We start from the raw sequence: 10,623 nt of genomic DNA on the forward strand, positions 1-10,623 counted from the left end.
GATCATCATGACCTCTTGTTCGTGTAAGCAAGTATGTGGTGGAAAGGTTTCAAAGTTTTTGAGCAGGCTCTTATTTGAGAATGACTTAACCTATGACCCGCACAAGTGAATGACTCCTACCAGCAAATGCCGCAAGAATCTTCCTAAATAGGCTGAAGTTATTGCCATTTGATTAATTAAAAACTACAGTAACTGTTTGTCTCTCAGGTTCATTGGCTTTGTATGTGTTTGTACTGTTTGCTGTTTGTATTCACTCATAAAAGTTTCACTGAACATGTTTCGAAAACCAGTCTTGTATGACCTGAGTTGTTTCCCTTGTTGGGTTAAAATTGATTTATTTTTGCTGAAAAAAATATATAAATGTTAGTTTACGATTTATGTCAATCTTTAATTTAAAAAAGTGCAAGTTCAAGCAGCATCTATGAAAAATACTTGGTATGGAGATACAAAATGACTGTGATTAGTAAGGGTGTTCTCTAATCAGATACTTACAAATTAACTTACATCAGATAATACAGAAAGCAGTCCATCTTTTCATGGACAATTTTGATTGCTTCACAAAGGACAGCTGTGAATCATCTCTGATTAGCTGACACTTTTAACCTGTAATGTAAACAAAATTTTAGCAAAAATGTGCCAGAGGTTCAGTCTGGAATTCAATGTAGCTCTATGGTAATACTATGTGTGAATGCAGATGGAAAAGGAAAACACATCCACAATTTTTAGTTACAAGATGTCAGCCTGTTGATATGAACAAATTCCTCATTCCTGTGAAAGAGCATGAGTGCATTAATCCTGATTCATGTACAGATCTGCAAAAATTAGTCTTACCTCTAGCTTAAATTTCTCAAAAAGGTGCATACACTGTGACCTTATTTGAGAAGAAAATGAAAACAGAAAAATATATAAAAATGATGAAACTTTACACAAGTCTGAAGTATGTGTAAAATTGACTGTAGCTCATTTATAAGGATGATTGAACTTTGACATTCTGTGTTTTGTTTGAAATAACAATCTTCGGTTGACCATTGTTGTCAGTTACCAATAGAAAAGTCTGTATAAAGTTCTGTTTTTGCTGGAATTTCTCTGAAAGCAACAGGTCAGACTGTGTCTTATTAGAGAAGATTTATAGATGCTTGGAAGGAATTACCAGCAAGCTTCTGCGACACATTGATTGTCATGTTCCTGTTTTCTGAAACCAGTCTAGTTAGGCTGACTGTCACATAAAACTGTAACTGGGGAGGTTTTTGTGTTATTTATTGATGTTGGAATTGGGGTTTTCTTCCTATTTCTGGTAAAAATTATTGAGACACATTGAAAATGCTGAGATTAATGGTTTGTCAGTAATCAGTAATCAATGGAGTGACTAAAGCTCCTCACGTAGCGAAAAACTGCACAGGAATGTCAGAATTAAGAGTCTAACACATGCAATAACTTTTTATACATTTCATTTAGGAATTCATTGTACTTAAGGTTATACTGACTTTATTTAAAATTTAAAACTGCTTTTCATTTGCGATACGTACTAGCACATGAATCCTGTTTGCCAGCAAAGTTTGGAAAGTTTATTTTAAAGGATATAGCTAAATTAGTAACAATTTCTCAAAAAGAGTATAGAATGTTGGTTTGTATGCTGTTCTTATCTGTACATGAAAGTAATATTTGCTGCATTTATTCAATTTCTATCGAACATTGCCGAGCAACAATATTCAGTTTGCCACTGGCAGCAAATTACTATTTTAGTTACTAACGCATCACAACTAAATAATACTTCACACACTTCTCCACCATAGCAAAACCAACTAAATGATTTAAGTCCTACAAAGTTTGCTTGTTTAAAATATACCACAATTTGTACTTTTTGCCAACATGGCGCTCTTGTTCAGGGTTACAAGGAAAGTTTCATTCAGATACAAAAGGTAACAACACAATATTCAGGGTATTGGTAACTGAACTTTCTTGTCACTGAACATCAGCCACTGATAGGTGAAACACTTGAAGGATATAATTAGTTCTCCAACATGTTAGCACAGTATTTCCTTACATAAACTAGGGGAAATTAGATGAGAGCACTAGATACTTGAAAATAATTGAATAACTGAGTAGTTGTTTTTGGATCAAGGGAACAAAATTGTCAGTTCTTTGTGTTTGTAAGTAGGGATAGCTGGTAGCTGAGATTTTAATTAAAGTCGGAGGCACTTACTTTTTCTATGCAGCTGATATACTTCATATTGCTAAAAGATGTACTGGTAGTTGTACACATTATAAATGTTTGTACACGTTATAAATACAGTCGAGTCCACTTAATACGAACTCGCTTGATACGAATTTTCTGATTAAACGAACTAAGTCCGAATTCCCCTGCCGGGTCCTTCTATTTTCTTTGTAAAATTATTTCGGTAATAGCGAACTCGCTTGATACGAATAATCGGTAGATACGAACACATTTTGGAAGTCCCAATAAGCTTAAATATTATACTTTTCCATCTTTTGATACGAATTAACTTTATAAGTCGTGGCCGTTATAAAATGTGTTGAAAATAATAATATGGTCAAGCTTGTGCCGCTTGGTAATTGGACAATGGAGTAGTTCACACCTATTCACAAACAAACACTCGGTCCTTTGTATATCATGTAAATATAAAATAATTTAATCAATTAACAGGTCAAGATTTAAAGAGGTGTAAAAAAATGTATACACATTATTCGTTCTAGTGTCGATACAGGTAGGCTGTGTCTTCCTAAATATACAAACTTTTATACCTCTTAGAATGCTTGTTATATAGTACAAGCATCAATGTTGGCGGTGGATATAATTTGGCGCTCTTGACCTCGACCGCACATTAAAATTTGAATTAATACAGTTTTACCTGTTTAAGTATGACTTTTCTTGAGTAATTTCAATGTTATCTGAATGAATTAACTTAATCAGTTTAAAACTATTCACTACTTTCATGTATCATAATATTGGAATCTATTCATCGATGATACCGGTGATACTGCCCAAATTGCTCGGACAAATTACCTGGTCATACATTCATTAATACGAATTTCGTTTGATACGAACATATTTCTTAGGTCCGGATGAGTTCGTATAAAGCGAGTTTGACTGTATGTGAAACAAATCGAAGATGTTTGTCTAGACTGTGCTATACTAACAACTGTAACTGGTCAGCCAGCTAGGTCTTGAATATGAGATACATGCATCTTCTGTAGTTACTTTGCAGAAGTTATTCAGTATCTGTTTCATAGAAAGTTTGCTTACATGGCTAGGTGGTTGCTGCTAGTTTTCTCTTATCCTTGTTAGTTTTTGCTTCATTTAAGTTGCTTTGGCCTCAATTGGTCATGAACCATTCATGGGTTGTTCAGGAATGATCAGGAACTGTTCATGAAAGTGCGTTAACTCATGAACTTCATCTTAATTGGGATATTTTTTGCCCCACCCACCTCTTGGTAAAAAAGGTGGTATATTGTTTTACTCATTGTCTGTTGGTCTGTCTGTCGCTTGATCGTTAGACCATTATGTTTTCGCTCATTGAATAAAGAATGCTTGGTCTCACTGTAGTTAAACATAATAGGATGATTGCATGCGGCCTGTAGATGACCCATATTGAATTTTGGAGGTCAAGGGTCAAGGTCACAGTGACTGCAAGACTGAAAATAGCTTTTGTTCAATAATAAAGTATGCTGTGGCCTACAGTGGATGATTGTCTTTTGTCAGTAAATAATGCCTTCTGTTCAGGATGCAGTAGGTAAAAGATCAAAGTCACAATGACATTGAGACTGAAAGCTTGCAAGCTGAGCTCAGTAGAGAGAGTGCAGATCTATGGATCGCATGGTCTTGAGTTAGATCCTTTGGTATGTTCTCTGTGACGATTTTATGAAAGACATTGTTTCTGAAATCATTTGTCTTACACCTCAGATTTGTGTGGAGAAGTTGGTAGTTTCTAACAGAGAACAGGTAAGTACTGGTACAGAATCCAGAAAAAACTGGTTAGGTTAACTGCCAGCCATTACATGAGAAATGGCCCTAAATCCAAATCAAACAAATGAATTTAGACTTAAAATGGTTTTTACTCAATATCTAAAGAATGCTTGGCCAACAGTTGTCAGATGTCGTAGGATGATTGCCTTTGGTCAGTGAATGACCATATTGCTTTTTTGTATGGGGACAGTATGTCAAAAGTCAAGGTCGCATTATCTTTGAGATTGAAAACTGTTTCTGCTCAGTAACAGAAAAATTCTTTGGTCTACAGTACTCAAACTTCATAGGATGATTGCCTACGACCTCTGATGTTCTGGGGGGTCAGTAAGTCAGTAAGGTTAAGGTCAAAGTGACCTTGAGAAAGAAAATGGTTTCCACTCAATAAGAAAAGAACACTTTTGGTCTACATATGTCAGACTTCATTGGATGATTGCCTGTGGTCAGTTGATATCCTTTATTATGTTTGGGGGGTCATTCCTTTGGCCTTCTACTTCCAAATTTTTTAGGATGATTGACTGTGATCAGTACATGGCCTATAATGGCTCGGAAGTCAGGAGATAAAAGGTCAAGGTCACAGTGATCTTGGGACTGAAAATGTAACAGGTCATCATGGAAGGCATTTGTGTTTTACAGACAGCTAATTTCTGAAACTATATACTGTTTCAATTGTTACATGTTGAGGTTAAAGACCTGCTCCAATCCTACTTTTTAACCTTAAATTGTAACTGAAAAAGCATGAAAATCCTGACTATGAACAGTGACACCTGTCAAAATAGAGTCTATTTTATATAAAATTCTAGGGGTGATTGTTGAGGCCAATTTTGACTATTGCAATACTATTGATATTGCTGAAAAATTATTGTGATACTATTCTATTGCAGGTAACTATTGCGATACTATTGCAATAGTTGTCAGCCTGACCATGTTTTATACAGTAAAACTACCAACTGGCATTATTACACAGTGTAAGACGGGGCGCTTTTTATAATTGCTGTTAATACATATTGAGTTGTTTGTATAACTGAAATGGACAGAAATAAATCTAACATTAAATATTTTTACCATTTTTAGCTCACCTGTCACAAAGTGACAAGGTGAGCTTTTGTGATCGCGTGGCGTCCGTCCGTGCATGCGTGCGTCCGTCTGTAACTTTTGCTTGTGACCACTCTAGAGGTCACATTTTTCATAAGATCTTTATGAAAGTTGGTCAGAACGTTTATCTTGATGATATCTAGGTCCTGTTTGAAACTGGGTCAACTGCGGTCAAAAACTAGGTCAGTAGGTCTAAAAATAGAAAAACCTTGTGACCTCTCTAGAGGCCATACTTTTCAATGGATCTTCATGAAAATTGGTCAGAATGTTTACTTTGATGATATCTAGGTCAAGTTCGAAACTGGGTCACGTGCCTTCAATAACTAGGTCAGTAGGTCAAATAATAGAAAAACCTTGTGACCTTTCTAGAGGCCATATTTTTCATGGGATCTGTATGAAAGTTGGTTTGAATGTTCATCTTAATGATATCTAGATCAAGTTTGAAACTTGGTCAGCTGCGGTCAAAAACTAGGTCAGTAGGTCTAAAAATAGAAAAACCTTGTGACGTCTCTAGAGGCCGTACTTTTCAATGGATCTTCATGAAAATTGGTCAGAATGTTCACTATGATGATATCTAGGTCAAGTTCGAAATGGGTCACGTGCCATCAAAATCTAGGTCAGTAGGTCAAATAATAGAAAAACCTTGTGACCTCTCTAGAGGCCGTATTTTTCATGGGATCTGTATGAAAGTTGGTCTGAATATTCATCTTGATGATATCTAGGTCAAATTCGAAACTGGGTCAACTGCGGTCAAAAACTAGGTCAGTAGGTCTAAAAATAGAAAAACCTTGTGACCTCTCTAGAGGCCATACTTTTCAATGGATCTTCATGAAAATTGGTCAGGATGTTCGTCTTGATGATATCTAGTTCGAGTTTGAAACTGGGTTACATGCCATCAAAAACTAGGTCAGTAGGTCAAATAATAAAAAAGCGTTGTGACCTCTCTAGAGGCCATATTTTTCATGGGATCTGTATGAAAGTTGGTCTGAATATTCATCTTGATGATATCTAGGTCAGGTTCGAAACTGGGTCAACTGCGGTCAAAAACTAGGTCAGTAGGTCTAAAAATAGAAAAACCTTTTGACCACTCTAGAAGCCATATTTTTCAATGGATCTTCATGAAAATTGGTCTGAATGTTCACCTTGATCAGGGTTTTTTTTCGGCCGTTTTTATAGCCGTTATTGGGCTATATTCCCAATGCCAAATAGTATGTTTTTTTCCCAAAATGAGTGCAAAAATTCCCAATCTACATTCTGAAAAAAAAATCATCAAAATTGCACAAACATTGACCAAATTATGGACAATTTTGTAATGACAGTATGTTCAAGAGGTTGTACAATGTGAAACAAGTGTATGAGAAAGTGCTTAAACACATCCTTACTTTATTCTATGGGACTAAATATTTCCCAATCTGGAACATTTACGCGTCAAAATTCCCAATTTTGGGGGTATAGGCTATGTTCCCAAAACAGCAAGAAAAAACCCTGTTGATGATATCTAGATAAAGTTTGAAACTGGGTCACCTGTGGTCAAAACTAAGTCAGTAGGTATAAAAATAGAAAAACCTTGTGACCTCTCTAGAGGCCATACTCTTCATGAGATCTTCATGAAAATATGTGAGTATGTTCACCTTGATAATATCTAGATCAAGTTCAAAACTGGGTCATGTGCCTTCAAAAACTAGGTTATTAGGTCAAATAATAGAAAAACCTTTTGACCTTTCTAGAAGCCATATTTTTCAATGAATCTTCATGAAAACTGGGTCATGTGGAGACAGGTTAGCGATTCAGGACCATCATGGTCCTCTTGTTTCTATTTCTTACCTTCGAAACAATAAGTAAAACAATAAACCTGTGCAAGGTATACTCAAACGAACCAGCCATTTTGTTGCAAATGTCAACGTGTTTAATAACCCAAAGCATCGAAAAAGACGAAAATTGACAGATCGGACTAAGGTGTATTAGCACTAAATGAAGGGCCATACCGAACAGTTTGCTATATCATACAAGTAGCCTACTTTCTCCATGTCCATAGTACTTTTTCTCATTTAAGATTAACAGGTTATTTCAATATATTTAATAAAAGTTTTTAAGAAACTAAATTTATTAATTATCTCCCAGACTTCTCAGTCCTTTATGGTAGTTTAATTCTGTGAGGTTAATTATTGTAATGGAGACGTAAACATTTTCCGAGGCACAAATGAAAGCTGGTTCTGTTTCTTGGTTTATAAATTATTCTATTATTCTAAAATTTCAAAACTATCAAAACTATTGATTGTTGAAGGAACTATCGGCGATTGTTATTGTTATTTCTATCGATACATACTATCAGGACACTCAGGATCGCAATGCATTGATATTTCAATGTATTGTTATACCCCTATAAAATTCTATATAAAATACCTGTGGTTTTGCATGCTAAAGTGTGGGACGTGGCCATTAACTGTTACCGATTGTAATCATGGGTTGCATACACACAACAGAATTTGAATAGTCGTTGAGCAGGGCTTTAAAGACCAATGCAAAATACATTGCTCTCACAAATGGTCTATTTTTTATATCAAAACAGTAACTGATCAACATTTCAACCACTTTATAATGAATATCATCAGAGATAGCTGTATCTTCATCTATAAAAACTGGTAAGTATGCCTTATTACAGAATAATCAACTTACCATTCTGTTGTAATTTCATGAAAGTATTTGCTGACAAAGAGTTTTCATCAATTCAAGTTAATGCACCTGGCCAGAAGAGATCAGTTTTGGAAGTGTGATGATAGGCTTGAAGAATATAATTAATTCTTTCACATTCTTGCGCCTTTTACAAAGCAGATTATTTCAAAACATACAGAAATAAGATGAATGTTTTCGATATTTGACAGTAATGAAAATGAGATAGGTTATTAGCTTTGTATCGGGGAAATATGCACAAGTTCTGCAGTGGAAATATTGCATGACTTGAGGAGCGCAATATTCTTTCACTTAAGAACGAGCACATATTTCACGATGCAAAGATAATCTACACGTATAAATGTAATGTTAACATTATGGATTTGTTCAATAGCTTGAATAAGATTGACAATACATTAAATTACGTCAAGTACACGATATGAAATTCAGTCGTCGGTGTATTGAAGAATATTGATGTTTCCGGTACCCTTGTAACTTAACGGGGACTGAGAAGAATATGTCATATTGTTGCTTCTGTTGTCAGTCTCTCGACCAGTTTTCAAAGTTTGAAAGATATATCTCATATTGTGATTATTTTCACAACAGATTTTGCTTGAAGCTGCTTTCGGTGATTTGGGTGATACATGTGGCACAGTGTAATTAGAATGTTCAGTTTAACATTTACCAAGGTGTTCAAATGTCTGCACACAGATTGTTCTAATTTGTTTATACTTTTGCTTAAACTAATTATTTCTGGAGGAAATAACCCTTCTAACTATTTACTGTTCAAATTTTCCAGAACTTTATTTTGAAATGTGTCAGAAGACCAGCTTTTCAAGTGTATAGGATGTTCACATAGACTCATAATGATACTTACCTACAGAAATTAAGGGGTCTGGGTGATTTTCCTTAGGTAAGTTTTTATTTCCTTTGTGCAGTTTGTGGCCTTTATGTGAAAATAATAAAACCAGAGAGAAAGCAAATTCATATTTTAAAAACAAAGCTCACCAACTCTTGCGGAAATGTTATTCTATGTACAAACATGCTCTGTGTCGGGGTATTTCAGACAGTTGATTGGATGGAAGTTCTATGTCAGGGTATTTCAGACTGTTGACGGAATGGAAGTTCTATGTCAGGGTATTTCAGACTGTTTACGGGATGGAAGTTCTATGTCAGGGTATTTCAGACTGTTGATGGGATGAAGGTTCTATGTCGGGGTATTTCAGACTGTTTACGGGATGGAAGTTCTATGTCAGGGTATTTCAGACTGTTGATGGGATGGAAGTTTTATGTAAGGGTATTTCAGACTGTTGATGGAATGGAAGTTCTATGTCAGGGTATTTCAGACTGTTTACGGGATGGAAGTTCTATGTCAGGGTATTTCAGACTATTTACGGGATGGAAGTTCTATGTCAGGGTATTTCAGACTGTTTACGGGATGGAAGTTCTATGTCAGGGTATTTCAGACTGTTTACAGGATGGAAGTTCTATGTCAGGGTGTTTCAGAATGTCTATGGGATGGAAGTCCTATGTTAGGGTATTTCAAACTGTTGATGGAAACAAAGTTCTATGTTAGGGTAATTCAGACTGTTGACGGGAAACGAAGTTCTATGTAAGGGTATTTCAGACTGTTTATGGGATGGAAGTTCTATGTCAGGGTATTTCAGACTGTTGATGGGATGGAAGTTCTATATCAGGGTATTTCAGACTGTTTACGGGATGGAAGTTCTATGTCAGGGTATTTCAGACTGTTGATAGGATGAAGGTTCTATGTCGGGGTATTTCAGACTGTTTACGGGATGGAAGTTCTATGTCAGGGTATTTCAGACTGTTGATGGGATGGAAGTTCTATGTCAGGTTATTTCAGACTGTTTACGGGATGGAAGTTCTGTTCAGGGTATTTCAGACTGTTGATGGGATGGAAGTTCTATGTCAGGGTGTTTCAGAATGTCTATGGGATGGAAGTCCTATGTTAGGGTATTTCAGACTGTTGATGGAAACAAAGTTCTATGTTAGGATATTTCAGACTGTTGATGGGATGAAGGTTCTATGTTGGGGTATTTCAGACTGTTTACGGGATGGAAGTTCTGTGTCAGGGTATTTCAGACTGTTGATGGGATGGAAGTTCTATGACAGGGTATTTCAGACTGTTTACGGGATGGAAGTTCTATGTCAGGGTATTTCAGACTGTTGATGGGATGGAAGTTCTATGTCAGGGTGTTTCAGAATGTCTATGGGATGGAAGTCCTATGTTAGGGTATTTCAGACTGTTGATTGAAACAAAGTTCTATGTTAGGATATTTCAGACTGTCTACGGGATTGATATTCTATATAAGGGTATTTCAGACTGTCTATAGGATGGATGTTCTATGTTAGGGTATTTCAGACTGTTGATGGGATGGAAGTTCTATGTTTGGGTATTTCAGACTGTTTACAGGATGGAAAAAATTCTATGTTAGGGTATTTCAGACTGTTGATGGGATGGAAGTTTTATGTTAGGGTATTTCAGACTGTTGACAGGATGGAAGTTCTATGTCACAGTATTTCAGACTGTTGATGGGATGGAAGTTTTATGTTGGGGTATTTCAGACTGGTTACAGGATGGAAGTTTTATGTTAGCGTATTTCAGACTGTTGACGGGATGGAGGTCCTATGTCAGGGTGTTTCAGACTGTTGATGGAATGGAAGTTCTATGTCGGGGTATTTCAGACTGTTGACGGGATGGGAGTTCTGTGTCGTGGTATTTCAGACTGTTGATGGGATGGAAGTTCTATGTCGGGGTATTTCAGACTGTTTATGGGACTTAGGTTCTATGTCGGGTTATTTTAGACTTTTGATGGGATGGAAGTTCTATGTCGGGCAATTTCAGACTGTTA

This window comes from Mercenaria mercenaria, chromosome 7 (genome assembly GCF_021730395.1).
Source record: "Mercenaria mercenaria strain notata chromosome 7, MADL_Memer_1, whole genome shotgun sequence".
NCBI classification, from domain to species: domain Eukaryota; kingdom Metazoa; phylum Mollusca; class Bivalvia; order Venerida; family Veneridae; genus Mercenaria; species Mercenaria mercenaria.